This window comes from Oryctolagus cuniculus, chromosome 8 (assembly GCF_051225735.1).
Source record: "Oryctolagus cuniculus isolate XC-2025 breed Fujian yellow rabbit chromosome 8, ASM5122573v1, whole genome shotgun sequence".
In the NCBI taxonomy this organism is placed as follows: Eukaryota; Metazoa; Chordata; class Mammalia; order Lagomorpha; family Leporidae; genus Oryctolagus; species Oryctolagus cuniculus.
Genome location: NC_142874.1, coordinates 42,268,247 through 42,287,643, shown reverse-complemented (window position 1 = coordinate 42,287,643; position 19,397 = coordinate 42,268,247). Strand labels below are relative to the sequence as shown.

General features: G+C 47.3%; 1 long non-coding RNA gene across 7 annotated transcripts in view; it reads right to left on the bottom strand.

The window, feature by feature from the left end:
- LOC138843375 (uncharacterized) overlaps nucleotides 1-17,961 on the bottom strand; it is a 52,887-nt gene extending 34,926 nt beyond the window's left edge. The window contains exons 1-4 of one of the 7 annotated variants that reach the window (XR_016211879.1): nucleotides 7,309-7,477; nucleotides 6,463-6,502; nucleotides 3,741-3,850; nucleotides 286-515 (exon numbers count right to left, since the gene is read on the bottom strand). This is a non-coding gene — a long non-coding RNA (uncharacterized LOC138843375). Of the gene's footprint in view, nucleotides 1-285; nucleotides 516-3,740; nucleotides 3,851-6,462; nucleotides 6,503-7,308; nucleotides 7,487-17,787 lie in introns of those variants that run through there. The other 6 variants (XR_016211882.1, XR_016211877.1, XR_016211878.1 and 3 more) reach the window with 6 other exon arrangements.
- Nucleotides 17,962-19,397: the final 1,436 nt, after the last annotated feature.

Genomic DNA, 19,397 nt, shown 5'->3' with positions numbered 1-19,397 from the left:
TTCCCGCCCTCCAGCCCCCTTCCACCACCTTGCATCAAAGGTAAATGGGTTAGCATATTCTTCGTGCAGATTCTCACCCCATCCTTTTCATCCTCAGCACAGAGTTACCGAATTTGGGGTTCACACTGGCAAACTGCTTAGAAAACTCAGGGAGCACAGCAAACAGTGGGTATGACTTAGGGAGAAATTCTCCCTTTGCCCATTATCTGACGCTTCCTGCCTAGCACTAGAGAACTGAACACAATAAACTTCACTGTACCACCGAATACCTTGGGGAGACCTCTATTTTTTTTTTTTTTTAAGATTTATTTATTTACTTGAAAGGCAGAGTTACAGAGAGGCACAGGCAGAGAGAAGTTTTCCATCTACGGGTTCACTCTCCGTATGGCCACAGTGACCAGAGCTGGGCTGATCTGAAGCCAAGAGTCAGGAGTGTCCTCTGGGTCTCCCACGCCGGTGCAGGGGCCCAAGGACTTGGGCCATCTTCTACTGCTTTCCCAGGCCATAGCAGAGAGCTGGATCGGAAGTGGAACAGGACTTGAACCGGTGCCCATATGGGTTACCAGCACTGCGGGTGGCGGCTTTACCTGCTACGCCACAGCGCTGGCCCCAGGACTCTTTACTTTGTGCATTGTCACTGCTCTTCTTAGTGCAAAACATTGAGTTGTCACGTTAGCCATTTACTCTGCTCACTATGGCTTGCTCTGTGCCTTCTGAAGCACAAAGAGGGTGGTCCTTCCTGGCCCTCTTTCAGCTGCGTGAGGTCGTGTGATTAATTCTGGCTAATGACTTGAGAGTGGAAAAAATATTTATAATTTCTGGGCCAGTGCACTTCATTGCCGGAAGACTCTAGTGCCTTTTCTCCTAGGAGATGGTAACTGCAACTTTTTTAAAAAAAAGATTTTTAAAATTTATTTATTTGAGGGGCTGGCACTGTGGCACAGTGGGTTAAAGCCCCAGCCTGCAGTGCCAGCATCCCATATGGATGCCGGTTCTAGTCCCAGCTGCTCCTCTTCCAATCCAGCTCTCTGCTATGGCCTGGGAAGGCAGCAGAAGATGGCCCAAGTGCTTGGGCCCCTGCACCTGTGTGGGAGACCCAAAAGAAGCTCCTGGCTCCTGGCTTTGGATTAGCTCAGCTCTGGCCATTGTAGTCATTTGGGGAGTGAACCAGCAGAATGGAAGACCTCTCTTTCTGGCTCTACCTCTCTGTAACTCCGTCTTTGAAATAAATAATTCTTTTTTAAAAATTATTTATTTGAAAGGCAGAGTTATAGAGAGAAAAGGAGAGACAGAGAGTTCTGGTTTATTCCCCAAATGGCCACAGCAGCCAGGGCTGGGCTCAGGCAAAGCAAGGATTCTGGAATTCCATCCAGGTCTCCCACATGGGTGGCAGGGGTCCAAGCACTTGGGCCATCTCGTTCTGCCTTCCTAGGCACATTGGCAGGGAGCTGAATCAGAAGTGGACCAGCCCGGATTCCAACCGGTGCTCATGTAGGATGCTGGCGTTGCAGGAGGTGGCTTAACCCGCTATGCCACAACACCAGCACCAGCAACAACAATTCTCAGGCAGTCACTTGCGTCACTGCTGGTGGCCTGGGTCACTGAGCAGCCAAGGGAGAAAACCTTGTTCTGGCTCCTGAGATTTTAGAGTTGTTACTGTAGCATCCTCTCTGATGGAACAAGGACATAGCCACTTCCTGCTGGAACCCTGTCTTGACCATGGGTTCCTTCTCTGCTCCTACTCAGCTTGAAGGAGTCAGAGCAGTCCTCGCCCTAACCCCTGACAGCAGCCAGAGTTCTGATAAGCAGAGGGAGGAATGAGGGAGCCCAGGACCAGACGCAGGCCAGACTGTCTCCACGCCACAGCTCCCTGCCAGCACAGACACACTAAACAAACCGGGAGCATTCAGGCCCACACCTGTCTGCACACTAACTGGACGGGACTCCCGCTTTCCTGTATCCCCCTTTGTCCTCCTCCTGTTGGCCATCGTTTCCACCACAGCCAACATTTCTAATTCCTCCTTTTATCTTCATAGTCATTGTGCTCCTATTCCTACTATGTATAAAGTCCTACAGAAGCGAGTGACTGCTGTATCCCAAGCCATCCCGCAGGAACAACACAAGACTGCTCTTCAATGAATCCGATCCCAAGTACAGACACCCCGCCCTGAGTCAACCCCCAGATCAGCAGGAATGAGCCAGGAGGAAACCGGGGCCCCATCTCCTTATCTACACTCAGAGTCTGGGCTGATGGAACAAGGACGAAGCCTCAGCTGTTTTGGGTTCTTGTTACCCCTGCCTTCTTTCAAGAGACCATTCAGTCTCACACCCTGTTCTCCACCCCACCCCCTGCATTCTTCCCCAGGTTTGGAAGCCAGCAGGGCCAAACTTGAAGAACCTGTGTGGGGAAGCTTACAGCTGCCCACTGCCCCCCACCCCAGCCCACCTGATATAAAAAGGCCCAGCCTGCTGGGGGCTGGGCCCTCTGCCACATGTTTGGTCTATGTACACGCTGGCACTTGGTTGATCTCTGTGAGTTCATTTTCTTTGAATAAATCCGGCCTGGCTGTGAGTTAGTGTTCTGTCTCCTCTCTGTTCTGTGTGCTTTTTCTTAAATTTGGTGCCCCTTGTGAGGCGGCACCAATCTGCACCCCTTTTCCATACACCCTCGCATATCCTGATACAGACAGGTCCTCTCTGTGACAGCTGCTTGAGAACAGGACCTCAGACAAATGAGGGTGCAGACGGATGCAGAGGAGTCACCTGAGTTGGACACCAAAATGATCCCTGCTGGTTGTGGGGTTCCTAAGGACACTCGTTCTAGAAAGGGGACCAGGCTGCACACAGGGGAAGAAGATAGACCCTGAAGGCGAAATGGGAAGTATGCAGGGTTTGTCTAAGTTGGGAACTGTGGTCTCCTATGGTTTCCCCATGGTGTTAGAAAAGAGGCTCAGTGTTCCCTAACTCTTGGCCTAATCCCGGATGCTTGGCAGTGAGGAGGGTCCCAGTGGGTGAGCAGGTCCTTCTGGTACACATAACAGGGAGAAGCCAAGGCCGGAACCTCCACAGAGGGTACCTCACATGCCCCATGCTCCCCAGGTCTACGATGGTTATTCACACATGTGACCAAGACACTGAGAGGAGCTCTTGACTCAACAGGGCCTGCTGCTGTCCGAGTGCCACCACTGTCAAGGGAATGATTTCTGGCTTCCTGTAGATGCCATTAGCTAAATGACAATATCTGCTTCTCGTCCCGCCTTTGCCAGGATCAGTGTTTCATGCTTTGAACCTTGGGGGAAGGAAGAGGGAGGGAGGAGGTATCCTCTGCCTCCCTCCCATTCTGTAAAGCCTGCAAAAGGAGCCTGCTGTTTAGACAGTGGCTTTGCTGAATTGGTGGGCGGAGGCTTGCGAGAGCCTCTGGCTTTCTGTTTGTGTTATGATTCTGTGACAGTGTGAAGTCAATCTTCCAGCATTTACAGCTCTCCTGAGCTGTCAGTAACTCAGACTTCAACTCTGATTAAAACCCGTGACCAAAAAAAAAAAAAAAAAATTACCATAATCCAGTGACAGGCATGAAGAGAAAGCCCTAGTAATACTGCTACCACTGTTCCAGTTAAGAGGTCATTCTACTTAGCACCTTACTTCAGCGGGGACACATGTGCTGAGGGCTGCCGCCAATACAACCAGCGCCTTGTTAATGGACGTGGCCCGGTGTGCACAGGGCGGCCTCAGACACTCACCTGCATACACCCGGAGCAGGCAGAGGAGGAGGGACACCCGGAGCCACTGGCTTGCTGCAAGTTCTGTTGCTGGCAGGAAGTCGAAGCTGCAGCTCAGCGTGGTGAAGAGCCTAACAGGAAATGAGGCTTCAGTCCGAGGAGTCCAGTTAACTGCCTGGACGTCACCCAGCACTGCCCTTGGAGTCTCTCACCCTACAGTTCTCAAAAAGCTCTGTATTGTCACTTTCATCACCGGGCCCATGCCCCATCCCCAGGGGATCCAGGACATTTCTTTGCCACTCAGTTCTGATGATGTTGGCCCCTAAATGAGAGTACACACTGTAGAGGCTTTCCAGGTGACCCCAGCTACCTGATAAGCTCATCTGAGCTGAGTTGTTATCCTGGCTCATCCATCTGCATCTTAACAGGGACCTTTCAGCTTGAAGCCCAAGGTGTCAGTGATCAGAATTGAGGGCACACACCAGAAAGCTAGTGCCTGGGGGCGACATTCAGGAGCATGAGTGAGGTGCACTGCGAATCATAGCAGGCACAGAGTGCATTCCTGGGCAGGATACAGCCTTCTCCCTGAAGCTGGGACTCTCTCTGCCTCTCTCTGGGTCTTTAGAATCAGACTCAGCGGCACCTTTTCCAGGCCTCCTCATCTGTTGCAGCAGGAGGCCTTTCCTGTTGTCTTCTCTCTACCCTGGCTCTGCACAGCACAGGTCCCTCCCAGTCTGAAGGCACCTAGAGGCGTGCCTGTCACTTAAGTGGCATAGGGGTCACATGCGATAGTTCTGAGTGGCCGAGAGACAGTCACTCCGCTCATAGGCTGGCAAGCCCTTTTGAGAAATGGAGTTAACGCTTCCAATAAAGAATTCGAGTCTACAGGAGTCTCTCTACCAACTGTAGATATTAATCAGAGTAAAGTCGGCTTATAAATGGCAGGGGAAGGATCCTGTAGGTTTAAGTCACACAGGCACACACACACAGAGCAGTCCCCAGTAATAAGTCATTTTATGTTAAAACAACCACCACCACCACCACCACGCCCCCTGGGGCAGTCAGAAATAGGTACGGCATATTTAGAGGGGAATTTTCCAAGAAAGTATCCAAAGTCTTAAGAACGTGCATATACTTTGACTTAGCAATTCTACATTTAGGAATTTATATTAAAGTATTGGTCAGAGATGATGATTATGTATGAGGGTGTATGAAATGCAGTCAGAGCCGTTTTAATAGCAAAATATTAGGAATCATTCACATGAAAACAATGGAGGGTTAGTAAATGGTTATAGTATTTATAAATTAGCCATTATAATTATCCATTAAAATTCCCATCCTAGGGACTGGCATTGTGGCATGGTGGGTTAAGCTGCTGCCTGGGACACCAGCATCCAATATGGGTACCGGTTCTAATCCCAGCTGCTCTACTTCTGATCTAGCTCCTTGCTAACAGCCTGGGGAAAGCAGTGGAAGATGATCCAAGTGTTTGGGTCCCTGCCACCCAATTGGGAGACCTGGACAAAGCTCCTGGCTACAAAGAATGAACCAGTAGATGAAAGACATCCCCATCTAACTCTTTCAAAATAAATAAATTTTTTAAAATTCCCATCTTAGCAGGATATTTAAAGACATAAAAATGTTCACAATAGTTGGGTTTAAAACTATTAACCTTAAAAGCGCTAATGAGTTTAATATACATTTCATAAAATATACACCTTCTATACATGGACAAAAAAAGACAAGGTTCACCAAAATGTTAACAGTGATAATTGAATAAGGAATTTAAAATTTCTTTATATTTCAGATTGTCAATGAGAGTTATTACTTTTATAGTCAGTAAAAGGAGATTAAAAATATAAAACTCATTTGTTCAAAAATTCAACCCAGGAAACTTGGCCAGGTACTATATGATGTACGGCCAGGTTTGGCACACCATGGGGAGCCTAGCCTGGTCCAGCCTAGGAAAAGATTCTGGCTTTGGATTAAAGAAAAATGGGGTCAGGAGTCTAGTTTTGTCACTTGGTAAAGGCACATTTTTTTAGTGGTAAGCCTTAATTTTCACATCTGGGTAACAAGGACAATAAAATCTCCCTCCTGGGGTTATTAAGAGGATTAACGGGAAGCGTTCAAAAATAGTAGCTGTTACTCCTAGTGGCCCAGGGTTATAAGTGGTCCTTCTTAGCCACTTTTTTCTTTTTAAGATTTATTTATTTATTTGAAAGGCAGAGTTATGGGAGGAGGGGAGGGAGAGAGGAAGAGAGAGAGGGAAGGAGGGAGAGAAAGAGAGAAATGAGGATATCTTCCATCCACTGGTTCACTCCCTAAATGGCCTCAATAGTTGAGGTTGGACCAGACCCAAGGCAGGAGCCTGGGACTCCATTCAGGTATCCCTATGTGGGTGACAGGAGCCCAAATACTTGGGCCATCAACCCCTGCTTTCCTAGGCATATTAACAGAGAGCTGGATCAGAAGTGGAACTGGGACCTGAACCAGGCACTCATATGGGATGCCAGGGTCGCAGGTGCCTGTTTAACCTGCTGTGCCACATGCTGGCCCGCTCCCCCCTCCTTCTGCCTCATGCATTGCAGTCACCTGTGAGGGTCACAGTGGCTAACAGATTGGCTAGCTGACTGATATGCATACAGGATTGTTTCAAATTATAAGCTTAGATATTCAGGAATGGCAAAGGAAACAGACCAGGAAATGACCGCCATTGAAAAAGAGAGTTTCCTGTACTCACAGATCCCAGGAGAGCAGGCACGGCACACCATGGGCAACCACTGGACGTGTGCAGGAAGCAGAGAGGGCGGAGGAAAATGCAGGCAAGAGGCTTTAGTGTGGACTCTGGATTAGTTGGTTTACACTGGAAAAGCACTGTAACCCTGGGAGGGGCAGTACCTTCAGGGCCAAAAAGACCCCGAGATGCCAAAGCAGCAAAAGCACAGCCTAAAATGGCATGTTGAATTCAGCTATAGGTTGGGCAAACTAGCAGTATCACCTCTTATCACTCCCCTAAGAAAAGGGGCAGACTTCAGTGTGTTATACCACTCTTGTCAACTTCTGTTGCATAGGATCCTAATTAGACTTCTTTTGGCTATCTATTCCTGGGTAACAAACCATCCCCAAACCTAGTGACCTGGAACAACCACCACCCTGCTCACGATTCTGCAACTAGGGCTGAGCTCAACTGGGTGGTTCTTTTGCTGGCCTTGCCAATGGTCACGCACATGTCTGCATTTAGCTAGCTGGACAGCTGTGGGCTGGGTCCAACTAGAATGCTGGCATGGCTCTCTCTCTCTCCCTCTCTCCTTCTACTTTCTCAGATTCTCACCTCTGGGCCACTATCCACCTGTCCTAGTCACCCCACGACCCAGTACCAGACAGCCCTGAGCCCGCTGACTTCCGCAGAGCAGCCAGTCGGGGGCCTGCTCGTGGAGCCTCGCCTGTTCCTCCACAGAACCCGTGGTAAAGGCTCTTGCACGCGTTTTCCTTTATCCTCCCTGCATCGGGACCAATCCCAGTGCTCTCCTGTGGACAGTGTGGCCTGTGTTCCCTTCTCATGGGATCTGTGAGTACAACACACTACCTTTCCAACGGAGAACGTTTCCTTGCCATAGCTGAATAATATCCATAGTTGCTCCAACTGATTACTGTATTAATCTTGCCTTTTATTCTGTGTTTTGATCACTGCTTCTTCATGTGATTTCTCCAGCAGAGAAGCTAGGCATCTTCCACAGCACTGCAGGACTCCAAAGAATGCAGAATTCGGGGCAGGTGTTGTGCACTGGGTTAAGCTGCTGCCTGTGACGTTGGCATCTCAAACTGGAGTGCTGGTTCGAGTCCCGGCTACTCTGCTTCCAATCAAGTTCCCTGCTAATACACCTGGGAAAGTGGTGGAAGGTGACCCAAGTACCTGGGCCCCTGCAACCACAAGGGAGACCCAAATGGAGCTCCTGGTTTCATCGATCCACCTCTGGCCATTGCAGCTATTTGGAGGATGAACCAGGGGATGGAAGATATCTTTCTCTCTGTCTCTGAATCTCTCCATAACTTTGCCTTTCAAATAAATAACTAAATCTTTAAAAAATACATAGAAGTTGTCAGGCTTTTTATAATTTTTTTCTTTTATTTGAATATTACAGAGAGAGAGATCTTCCAGCTGCTGGTTCACTCCCCAAATGCTCACAACAGCTGAGACTGGGCCAAGCAAAGGCCAGGAGCTGGGAACTGAATCTGGATCCCCTGTGAGGATGACAGGGACTGGCTCCCAGAATGCAAGTTAGCAAAAGCTGGGATCTGAAGCAGAGCCAGGGCTCAAACCCAGGCACTCTGATATGGGATGTGGTCATCCCAAGTGATGTCTTAATCTCTGTGTCAAATGCCTGTCCACTGCCAGACCTTCCAAAGGCTTAATACTGAAACAGCCACAGCATCACTTCCACCGTGTTCTCGTCATCAAAGCAGGGAACAGCCCCAGCCCAGAGGGCAGCCTGTGAGGGCAGGACTGCCAGGAGGAGTGTTTCACATAGTGTTCCTTGCATAATTTAAGGAGCCATCCTAACAGGTGGGGCAAAAATTCATTCATTCTACAATCCTTTCAGAGACTCTGAGACCCTTGGAGGCGAAGAGACCTGCCGAGTGCATCTAGCCCAGCCCACAGGGGAAACTGGCACACTGAAGAGCACTGTCTACAGGGGCTGTGTGAATGTTCTGGGCTGTCTCTTAAAGAAGCAACATGTGAAGGAGCCACACTTGCTTGCAGAGAAAAGGTGTTGCAAAGCTTGGGCCAATTTTCCATACTCAGGCGTCACAGAATGAAGATATATGGAATATTCATGCACAAAATGTATAGGTCATTACTGATCAAAGTCACACTGGAATGACGACACTGGAGAGCCACTTACTTGACTCCCAAACAGCTAATAGAAGGATGTTTCTTTTGTCTTGTAGGTTTCTAGTAGAGAGACGTATTTTGTACAACCGTGTAGGGGAAATTATATTTTCCCTCTACAGAAATTCTGGGAAGCAATAAGATTCATGAGTCCTGCCAAATTTCCTCCCCAATTTTACTTTTTCTCCCAAAAAAAGGCCATTCTACTACCAGAGTTGCTGTAATTTCTAGGTGGGAGTTAGACTCCTGGGGAAGTGTGTCCAGCTTAGGTTGAGCCGGCTGCTCCCTTTCCCTGCACAGTGCCCCTAGTGGTAAATGAGAAGAATGCGTGCGGCTGGACCAGTAATTGGGAAACAACTGGAAAACAGGCTTCCTTGAATTCTCATTTCACTACCTTTTATGGATAGTCTTTCCTTCTGCCCCATGACACATTCAACGTTGTTTTACAAACAAAATATAACGTTTTGGATTGTTCATCACTTCCCCTCTTTTCTCTGGTTTCCCAGTTGCTGGACATCTTTGAAAGCTTTCACTGTCTCATTCTTTTTATTTTAAATTATCTTTTTGTTTGGAAAATACAAGGGTACTTGGGGAAGTTTATGGAAAATGTAATTAAAAGACAAGTTTATTTTGGTGTGAAAATTTTGAAATCCATGCCTACTTTTAAAATATGCATTTTCCCACATTTTGAAGGCCTTTCCTACTATCTGCCTCCACTTTGACCTCCATGGGGAGAGTGTCCTTTCCCACTTACACGTTTTAAATGAGTCTGAATTTCCCTTCCAAGTTTGTCCCTCCTTTGATTGTCTCCTTCATTTTTGAAAACAAGGATTTATTGATTTGTTTGAAAGGCAGAGTGACAGAGAGGGAGAAACAGAAAGATTTTTCCATCCACTGGTTCGCTCCCCAAATGCCTGAAACACCTGGGACTGGGCTAGGCCAGATCAAAGCCAGGAGCACTCTGCCTGAGTCTCCCATGTGGGCGGTAGGGACATATGTACTTGGGCTACTACCTGCTACCTCCCCAGGCACATTAGCAGAAGGCTGGATCAGAAGCAGAGAAGCTGGGACTTGCACTGACACTCCAATATGAGAATAAAGGTGCCCCGAGTGGTGGCTCACCCCATGGCACTACCACGAGCTGCCATTTTCTATTGTTTTAAAAATAATTTGTTTTCACTTATTTGAAAGGCAGAAGCACAAAGACAAAGAGACCTTCAATTTTCTGGTTCACTCCCCAGATGCTCTCAATAGCTGGAGCTAAGCCAGGAGCCAGAACTCCATCTGGGTGTCCCCCCATGAGTGGGAGGGACTGAACTATTCAGGCCATCACCTGCTGCCCCCCAGGTTGCTCATCAGCAGGAAACTGGAATCAGAAGCGGATATGGGACTTGAACCCAGGCAGCCCAATACAGGACGCGAGTGTCCTAAGTGGCAGATTAACCGTGCCACAAAACCCCCTGCCCCTCCCCTGTTTGCAATACACAGTTTCTGTCTACTGATTCGAATCAGGCTCAGACACTTCCACCATCGCAGTTCCACCTAATTTTCTCTGACTTCACTTCTGTAGCTTCTTTGATAGCTTCTCCCACCTCATGTAGCCCTTGAGTCGTTTTCTCTCCTAGGCTCCCAGGTTAGCCCTCTTCATGTTCTTCCTAGATCATCTCACCCCTTCCTGTGAATCCCAAAGTCACCTACCTTCTGATTATTCCTTATAAAGAACACAGCCCCTTTACTGAGAACTAGAAACCGACGTTTTTCAGCTCATTGGACAACTCTAAGCAAATGCCCCATGGATCCTCAAATCTCAGTGTCCAAAACTGAACTCATTACGTCCTCCACAAAATCTGTTTCTCCTCCTGCGTTCCAATCTTAATGCTGTCATCCTCTCAGCCACCCAAATTAGAACCCTGGAGTTATATTTGCTACCTCTTCTTCCAACACTAGACACCACACTCCTGTTGCATCTAGTTCTAGAACCTACTAAAAAACCCTCCCTGTTTTCTTCTAGGTCAGGACCACACCATCTCTTGCCTGGGGCTGTGTTTAGCTCTGGCTGCCATAACAACAGACCATAGACTGGTGGTTTACATAACAGACATTTAACTTCTTAGAGGTGGCTGGACAGTCTAAGATCAAGATGCAGGCAAGATGCTGGCTTGCAGGCAGCTGCTTTCTTGCTGTGTCCTCATGTGAAGGAGATAGGCAGTTCTATTATCTTTTCATCACCAGGGCCCCAAGCTCTTGACTTCATCTAAACATATCTTCTAAAGCCCCACCTCCCAGCATCATCACAATGGAGTTAGGGTTTCAACCTGTGTTTAGAAGGACAGCAGGCTTTTGCACTGATGTCTGAACTGGTCCCCATCACCTTTAGTCTCTGCACCCCTCTTCTACATAGCTTTCAGATTTGACTTCTTAAAAGTGCCGACACCACTCCCTTGGGTAAAACTTTTCAATAGCTCCCTATGTTATTTAACCTTGGCATTCACAGCAGGGTAGAACGGGGACTCAACCAGTCCATGTTAGCTTTACCTCTAGTTGCTCTATCTTCCTTCCCACCTCCTCTTCTTTGTTTCCCTTGCTAATACTCTTTGCTCTGTCACCAACTGCTTGGCCGGGAAAATACTGTTTGCTTTTCTGGGCCCATCTCAAATGTAGTGGCTCTGTCAAGTCCCCTCTCCAGACAGAATTATTCATTCTCCTATCAGTCATTGGTTCTTAACATTGTTTGCAAATAGAATCACCTCATCAAGATTCTCTAGGAAAAAATCATCAGCAGGACACAGGTTTTCATTAAGGGGTCTTTAAAAAGTCTATAAAAGGGTCAGCCCTGTGGCTCACTAGGTTAATCCTTCACCGGTGGGCATCCCATATGGGCACCAGGTTCTAGTACTGGTTGCTTCTCTTCCAGTCCAGCTCTCTGCTGTGGCCCGGGAAGGCAGTGGAGGATAGCCCAAGTGCTTGGGCCTTGCATCCGCATGGGAGAACAGGAGGAAGCAGGTTGGCTCCTGGCATCGGATTGGCACAGCGCTGGCTGTGGTGGCCATTTGGGGAGTGAACCAACAGAAGGAAGATCTTTGTCTCTCTCACACTGTCTATCTGTCAAATAAAAAAAATATATATTACAGGGGTAAGGAGTTTGCATAGTGTTTAAGCTGCCTTTTGGGATGCCTGCATCCCATACTGGTATCTGCATTTGAGTTCTGGCTGTTGCTCACCAAGCTTCCTCCTAACACCTACTCTGGGAGGCAGTAGATGGATGGCTTAGGTACTTGAATTGCTATCAACCATGGGGAGACCTGGATGGACTTCCAGGGTCCTGGCTTCAGCCTAGTTCAGCCCTGGCTATTGTGAGCATTTAGGGTGTGAACCAGTGGATGGAAGACTTCTCTTTCTGTGTCTGTATGTCTGTGTGCTTTCAAACTAATAAAAAGTATATATTATGAAAGGACTATGCATAGATTTCAAGTTTTTGCACCAAAATAAACATATTTTTAATGTTTATTTTTATTTTTTTATTTGAAAGGGAAAGAAAGGGATAGAGGAAGGGATGGGGGGGGGATGGAAGAGATCATCCATCCACTCGTTCACTCCCCAAATGCCAAAACAGTGTGATAGCTAAGGCTGGGCCAGATAGAAGTCAGGAACTCATAAGTCCATCTGATCTCCCATGTGGGTGGCAGGAACTCAACACTAGAGCCATCCCCTACTGTCTCCCAGAAGGCATCAGCAGGAAGAATGATTGGAAGTGGAACAGTCAGGATTCAACCCAGCCACTCTGATATGGGATGTGTGGGTCCCAAATGGTGGCCTAACCCACTATGCCACAACACCTGCCCCAACAAACTTCCCTTCTGTTTTTCCACTAATTCTTTGAAGTCATCTTATATATCTATCTTATCTATCTTATATGTGTATATCTTACATGTGCATATATATCTTACATGTGTGCATATAAAGAGATGTGTTATGACTCATTGACTCACATGATTGTGGAGGCTGACAAGTTCCAAGATCTGCAGTTGGTAAACCAGAGATGCAAGAGAGCCAATGGTATGGTCCCCATGCAATGGCCAGCAGGCTCAAGGCCCAGGGAAGAGCTGGTGAGTCTGAAGGCGGGGTGGGGTGGGTGGGGAGGGTGGGGGGGGGGTTGGGAAATAAACCAGTGGCCCAGCTGGAAGCAGTCAGGCTAGAGAACTTCTCTTACCAGCCATTTTGCTCTGTTCAGGCCTTCAGCTGGCTGGATGAAGCCTGCTCACACTGGCAAGGTTAGTATGCTGTACTCAGTGTATCAATTACATATGTTAAACTCATTTAACAGTTGATGGTGTGAAAGTGATACCCATTCAGTTGAAACCATACTTCGAATTGTTGAATGTTATGTTTTCCTGGGAAGTGGCAGCATCTGTAGCCCCTGGTCAGCCCCACAGTCATGTGAAGAAATGACCCACATGTTATAGTGCTGTTAAACTATGATGTCCCAGAGGTTAGGGGTACTCAATGCATTTTTGACTTACGTTATTTGCAATTTAATGATGGGTTGGTCAGGTTGAAGCCCCATCATGCGTAGAAGAGCATGAGTGTGCCTGTGGGTGTGCATCTTCCAATAGGGTGTAGAATCTTTCAAGGTAGGGACTGGCCTTACTCCTGGTTACAACACCTGCCTCCTTGGTACCTAACTGTTATTTAATTCAATGACACCGTAACGTGACTGGTAAGGAGTAGAACTGTCTCCCAAAGCGTTGACATCCCAACCCCCACTACCTCAGAAAGTGACCTTATTTGGAAATAAGGTTGTTACAGATGTAATGAGTTAAGATGAGGTCTTAATGGAGTAAGGTGGGTTCCTGATCCATCCTAACTGGTATCCTTATACGAGGAAAGGGACACAGACACAAATGCACAGGGAGAAGCCCATGTGACAACGGCAGAAGCAGCGGTCTGCAGCCATATGCCAAAGAATGCCCATGGTGGCTGCTAAGCACCCGTGGGCTAGGACACAGCAAGGAAGGAATCCTACACAGGTTTCTGACAGCACTGCTCTGTGCCACTCAGATTTCTGACTTCCAGGCTCCAGAACTGCCAGCTGTTAAGCCACCCAGGCTTAGGAAGTCAATAAAACAGCCAGTTAAAGATGGGTAAACAGGTAAACAGGCCAGTGGTCTGTTAAACTCCTGGGAAGAAAGATGGCCCAAGCAGGAATGGGTTCTTTCAGCACTGTTTGTGGAAGGGATGTTTCGAGAACACTCTCTTTTTCCTTCTTCTTTTTTTTTTTTAAGATTTATTTATTTGAATGGCACAGTTACAGGGAAGGAGAGGGAGAGACAGAGAGAGAGAGGGCAATTTCTTCCATCCATTGGTTTATTCCTCAAATGGCTGCAATGGTTGGGCTGGGCCAGGCAAAAACCAGGAGCCTGAAGCTCCATCTGAGTCTCCTATGGGGTTGGCAGGGGCCCAAAACATTTGGGCCATCTTCTACCACTTTCCCAGGTGCACTTGCAGGAAACAGGATTGAAAGCAGAGCAGCTGGACTCAAACTGGCTCTCCGACATGCGATGCCAGCACAGGTGGTAGCTTAATCTGCTTCGCTACACCACCATACCCCTTTCTTGCTTTCTTGTTTTTTAAGCTTTAAGCCTTGGGATATTTCACATCCAAGTGCTCCTGTAACATAACTGGGTCCCCTGAGGAGAACGACTTTCCAGAGGGCGTCACCAGAACTGATAGCTGTCTCATTTCCCGAGCCAGCCACAGATCCAGCAGAAATTATTAAGCAGGCAACTGGTTTCTCAACCCAGCCTTGCTTCCCTAACGCTTGATCAGCCCAGGGGCCACTCCTCAGAGGACATTTCTGGAACTGCGAAGTTCAGCATGAGTCAGGGGCCTGGGTGCCCCGCCGCCCACCAAGGTCATTAAGATGCACTGCCGTGGTACTGGTACAGAAACAGATGGATAGACCAATGGAACAGAATTGAAACACCAGAAATCAACCCAAACATCTACAGCCAACTTATATTTGATCAAGGATCTAAAACTAATTCCTGGAGCAAGGACAGTCTATTCAATAAATGGTGCTGGGAAAACTGGATTTCCACGTGCAGAATCATGAAGCAAGACCCCTACCTTACACCTTACACAAAAATCCACTCAACGTGGATTAAAGACCTAAATCTTCGTCCTGACACCATTAAGTTATTAGAGAACATTGGAGAAACCCTTCAAGATATTGGCACAGGCAAAGAATTTCTGGAAAAGACCCGGGAGGCACAGACAGTCAAAGCCAAAATCAACTATTGGGATTGCATCAAATTGAGAAGTTTCTGTACTGCAAAAGAAACAGTCAGGAGAGTGAAGAGACAACCGACAGAATGGGAAAAAATATTTGCAAACTATGCAACAGATAAAGGGTTAATAACCAGAATCTACAAAGAGATCAAGAAACTCCACAAAAGCAAAACCAACAACCCACTTAAGAGATGGGCCAAGGACTTCAATAGACATTTTTCAAAAGAGGAAATCCAAATGGCCAACAGGCACATGAAAAAATGTTCAAGGTCACTAGCAATCAGGGAAATGCAAATCAAAAGCACAATGAGGTTTCACCTCACCCCGGTTAGAATGGCTCACATACAGAAATCTACCAACAACAGATGCTGGCGAGGATGTGGGGAAAAAGGGACACTAACCCACTGTTGGTGGGAATGCAAACTGGTCAAGCCACTATGGAAATCAGTCTGGAGATTCCTCAGAAACCTGAATATAACCCTACCATTCGACCCAGCCATCCCACTCCTTGGAATTTACCCAAAGGAGTTTAAATTGATAAACAAAAAAGCGGTCTGCACCCTAATGTTTATTGCAGCACAATTCACAATAGCCAAGACCTGGAACCAACCTAAATGCCCATCAACGGTAGACTGGATAAAGAAATTATGGGATATGTATTCTTTAGAGTACTATACCGCAGTAAGAAACAACGAAATCCAGTCATTTGCAACAAAATGGAGGAATCTGGAACACATCATGCTGAGTGAAGTAAGCCAGTCCCAAAGGGACAAATACCATATGTTCTCCCTGATCGGTGACAACTGACTCAACACCAAAAAGGAAACCTCCTGAAGTGAAATGGACACTATGAGAAATGGTGACTTGATCAGCATAGCTCTGACTGCTAATGGACAACTTAATACATTATCCCTCATAGTATTTTTTTTTGTCTGTTCTACTTAATATGACTGGTTTAATTCTGTAATTATCACACAGTTATTCTTAAGTGTTGAAAATTAACTGAAATGTGATCCCTGTTAAACATAAGAGTGGGAATAAGAGAGGGAAGAGATGTATAATTTGGGACATGCTCGGGCTGACTTGCCCCAATTGGTAGAGTTGGAAACATACCAGGGGATTCCAATTCAATCCCATCAAGGTGGCATGTACCAATGCCATCTCACTACTCCAAGTGATCAATTTCAGTTCACAATTGATCATAAAGAAAGGACTAAGAGTCAAAGGGAGCACATAAACAAGTCTAGTATCTGCTAACACCAACCGATAGAATAAATAAAGGGGAGAGTGATCCAACATGGGAAGTGAGATACTCAGCAGACTCATAGAATGGCGGATGTCCTAAATAGCACTCTGGCCTCAGAATCAGCCCTAAAGGCACTCGGATCTGGCTGAAAAGCCCATGAGAGTATTTCAGGCATGGAAAGCCAAGACACTTTGGCAAAAAGATCTCTGTGAGCGAGATCCCAGTGGAAAGAACAGGTCTTCAAAGAGGGAGGTGCCTTTCTCTGAAGGGAGGAGAGAACCTCCACTTTGACTATGACCGTGTCTAAACAAGATAAGAGTCGGAGAACTCAAGGGGCTTCCATAGCCTTGGAAACTCATAACTGGTGCATAGGGAGATTACTGATGCCATAAACAGGAGTGTCAATTGGTAAAGTCAACAACAGGAGTCACTGTGCACTTACTCCTCATGTAGGATCTCGGTCCTTAACGTGCTGTACACTGAGGCTTAATGCTATAACGAGTACTCAAACAGTATATTTCACTTTGTGTTTCTATGGGGGTGCAAACGACTGAAATCTTTACTTAATGTACACTAAACTGATCTTCTGTAAAAAAAAAAAAAAAAAAAAAAAAGAAAGAAATTTTCAATTCCCAACTTGACTCTCACTGGGATTAAACATGACAATAGGTCTGATCTGATTTCATCATCATTTAAAAAAAATCATCTATTATTTTTCACTTTATGTTTCTGTGTGGGAGCAAACTGTTGAAATACTTACTTAAGGTATACTAAGCTGATCTTCTGTATATTAAGATAATCGAAAATGAATCTTGATGTGAATGGAAGGGGAGAGGGAGTGGGAAAGGGGAGGGTTGTTGGTGGGAGGGACAGTATGGGGGGGGAAGCCATTGTAACCCATGAGTCGTACTTTGGAAATTTATATTCATTAAATAAAAGATAAAAAAAAAAAAAAAAAAAAAAAAAAAAAAGATGCACTGCCGGCTCAGCCATCTGCCCCTCACTTCTTGACGTCTCTTTAAATGAAACACCACACCCTGTGGGAAAATTGCTCTTGCTCTATAAATAGCTGACTTGGCTTGGATTGCGCTGAAATGCTGCGGAGGAGGAGGAAGATGGCAGAGAGAAGGAAAAGGAGAGGCCACAGATTCAAGGGCAAGTATCTCAGTCAGATGATTCCTGCCTGCGAGGAATGCCAACAATTCTCCCCACCGCCCCACTACTCTTGCGACTTCCCTTCCTAGGATCTCATCCGCCCAAGTACATGTCCTTCCCAGTATCTCCATGCTTGCAATCATTTTCCATCGGGAATTTGCTGACGGACTGCTTAAAAGCACACACAGGCTCCTTTCTGCAGATGCAGGGCCCACTTCTAATTTCAACCCCATTACTGCTGAATTAAAATGGGAACCTGCCACAGCCACTGCCCTGTGGCTGATGCTTTCTGTAGCCACGTCGTAGTTACAACATCCTAATAGAATTTTACAACCGATTGGTCTACAGTTTTATGGTACTGCCACAAACCTCACAGTCTGCTCTCTGAGGTGCTCTGCTCTCTGATGGCTTCCCAACTCCTCGCTCCTTCTCTCTGTCCTAGTTTCTCTAAATTCTCTGTCCCAGCCCCTACTGGGCACTCTTACCTTCTACTGGCTGCCACCCTTGGTCACCTGGTCACGGCTGTCACCACTCCACCGTCAGTAAGCCTCTGCCAAGCTTCCCGGGCAGCTTCTCAAAGGCTTGGGCCCTGGCTACTCCTGAGTGCACCCACTGTGCCTGTTGCTCCTGCCCCTTCTCTCCCTGCACAGAGCTTTCCTGCCTCGCAGGAGTCCTCCCTCCTGGCCCTTGCTATTGCCCAGGCCCCAGTCTCTCAGTCGGCTTCCTCCCTGTGCCCTGGGTGTAAAGACTGACGAGGGATTTTTGCCAAGGCAGGGGCTCTCGGCTCCACTAAAGAGGCTCACTCTCTGGTCCCCAACCTTCTGTCTGGGAAAAAGTCTCCCTTCCAAGTCCCTTATAATGCTGGGGCCTGTTTTTCTCAGGTGATTTCTCTAAAAGGCAGGTGCAAAACACAGAGGACCTGAGGGTGGCGCTATCCCTGGACCCATCTTTCTCAGAAGCTGGTTTGTGGCTGTGCTCCTCTCTGGGATCAGGATGACTCTGAGACCAAACCCCTACAACGTAAAGGCAGAGACGCAGCCTCTCGTCTGTCCCCCTTAGCCCCAGGTGTCATTGCCCGTCCTATACCAAGGGAATTCATTGAATTGAGGGAGTGATAGAGCTGGCTCAACAAGGGTCGAATCACCGAACTCAAGAAGTCATTTGCTTCTCCAATAGATGAAACCCCGTTGGCTAGCATTGTCCGGTGGGCTCGTTTAAGGGAATGCCAAGTCCAGGCAGGAAAGTTCCAGGTGTGGGGCAGAAGATAATGGTCACTTACCAAAACAGCTGAAGCCCACCTGGACCTCATAAATTCCCTAAAGAGCACAACCAATCACCAACTAGCCAATCAAATGAAGGTCATGAGCATGCTGCTGACCAATTAGGAACTCAGACACGAGCTGAACACGCACCACTCAGTCCCAATTTCGATCTGTAAGAACCCTCACTCCTAACCCCCCAGGGAGTCTGGGAATTAAGCCATGGCTGCCTGGCCTATTGCTCTGTGCTTTGCCATACATGCCTACTTTCTTCCACTACCACCTAACGTCAGTGTTGGGTTTCTGCGTATCCGGACAGGGGACCCAGGTTTGTGGGTTCTAAAGCAACACCTTCGATAACTTTGAAGTTGACTTCATTGTCTGCATAATCTATTGCTTCCTTCTTTCAACCGTGGGGGCCTCCGAAAGCAGGGTAAAAGGCTGGCACATTAGGAATGCACCTCATGTTTAGGGTTGCTCTCCCTGAAGCTAACCCAGGCTGCCCCACCATGGGTCTGTTTCCAAGCCTTGGGTGCCATGTTACTCCTTTCAGTGTGCTCTGGGGTTGAGCAGCCCCAGTGGCATCATCAGGGAGCTTGTTAGGAATGCAAACTCTCAGGCCTCACCCCTCACCTATGGTGTTGTCATTCTGTTTTATCAAGACGCGCAGGTAGTTCTTGTTCGGTGTGAGGATTGTGTATGAGTGAGTGGTGTTCCACCCTTGTGTGTAGCTGCCCGGGGCAGCCTGGGCCCTGGTGCAGCTGCAGGAATACTCTGAAGACTGTTGGTAGGCTCTGTGCATCTAGAGGTTATCAATGTGTCAGCAAAGCAACCTC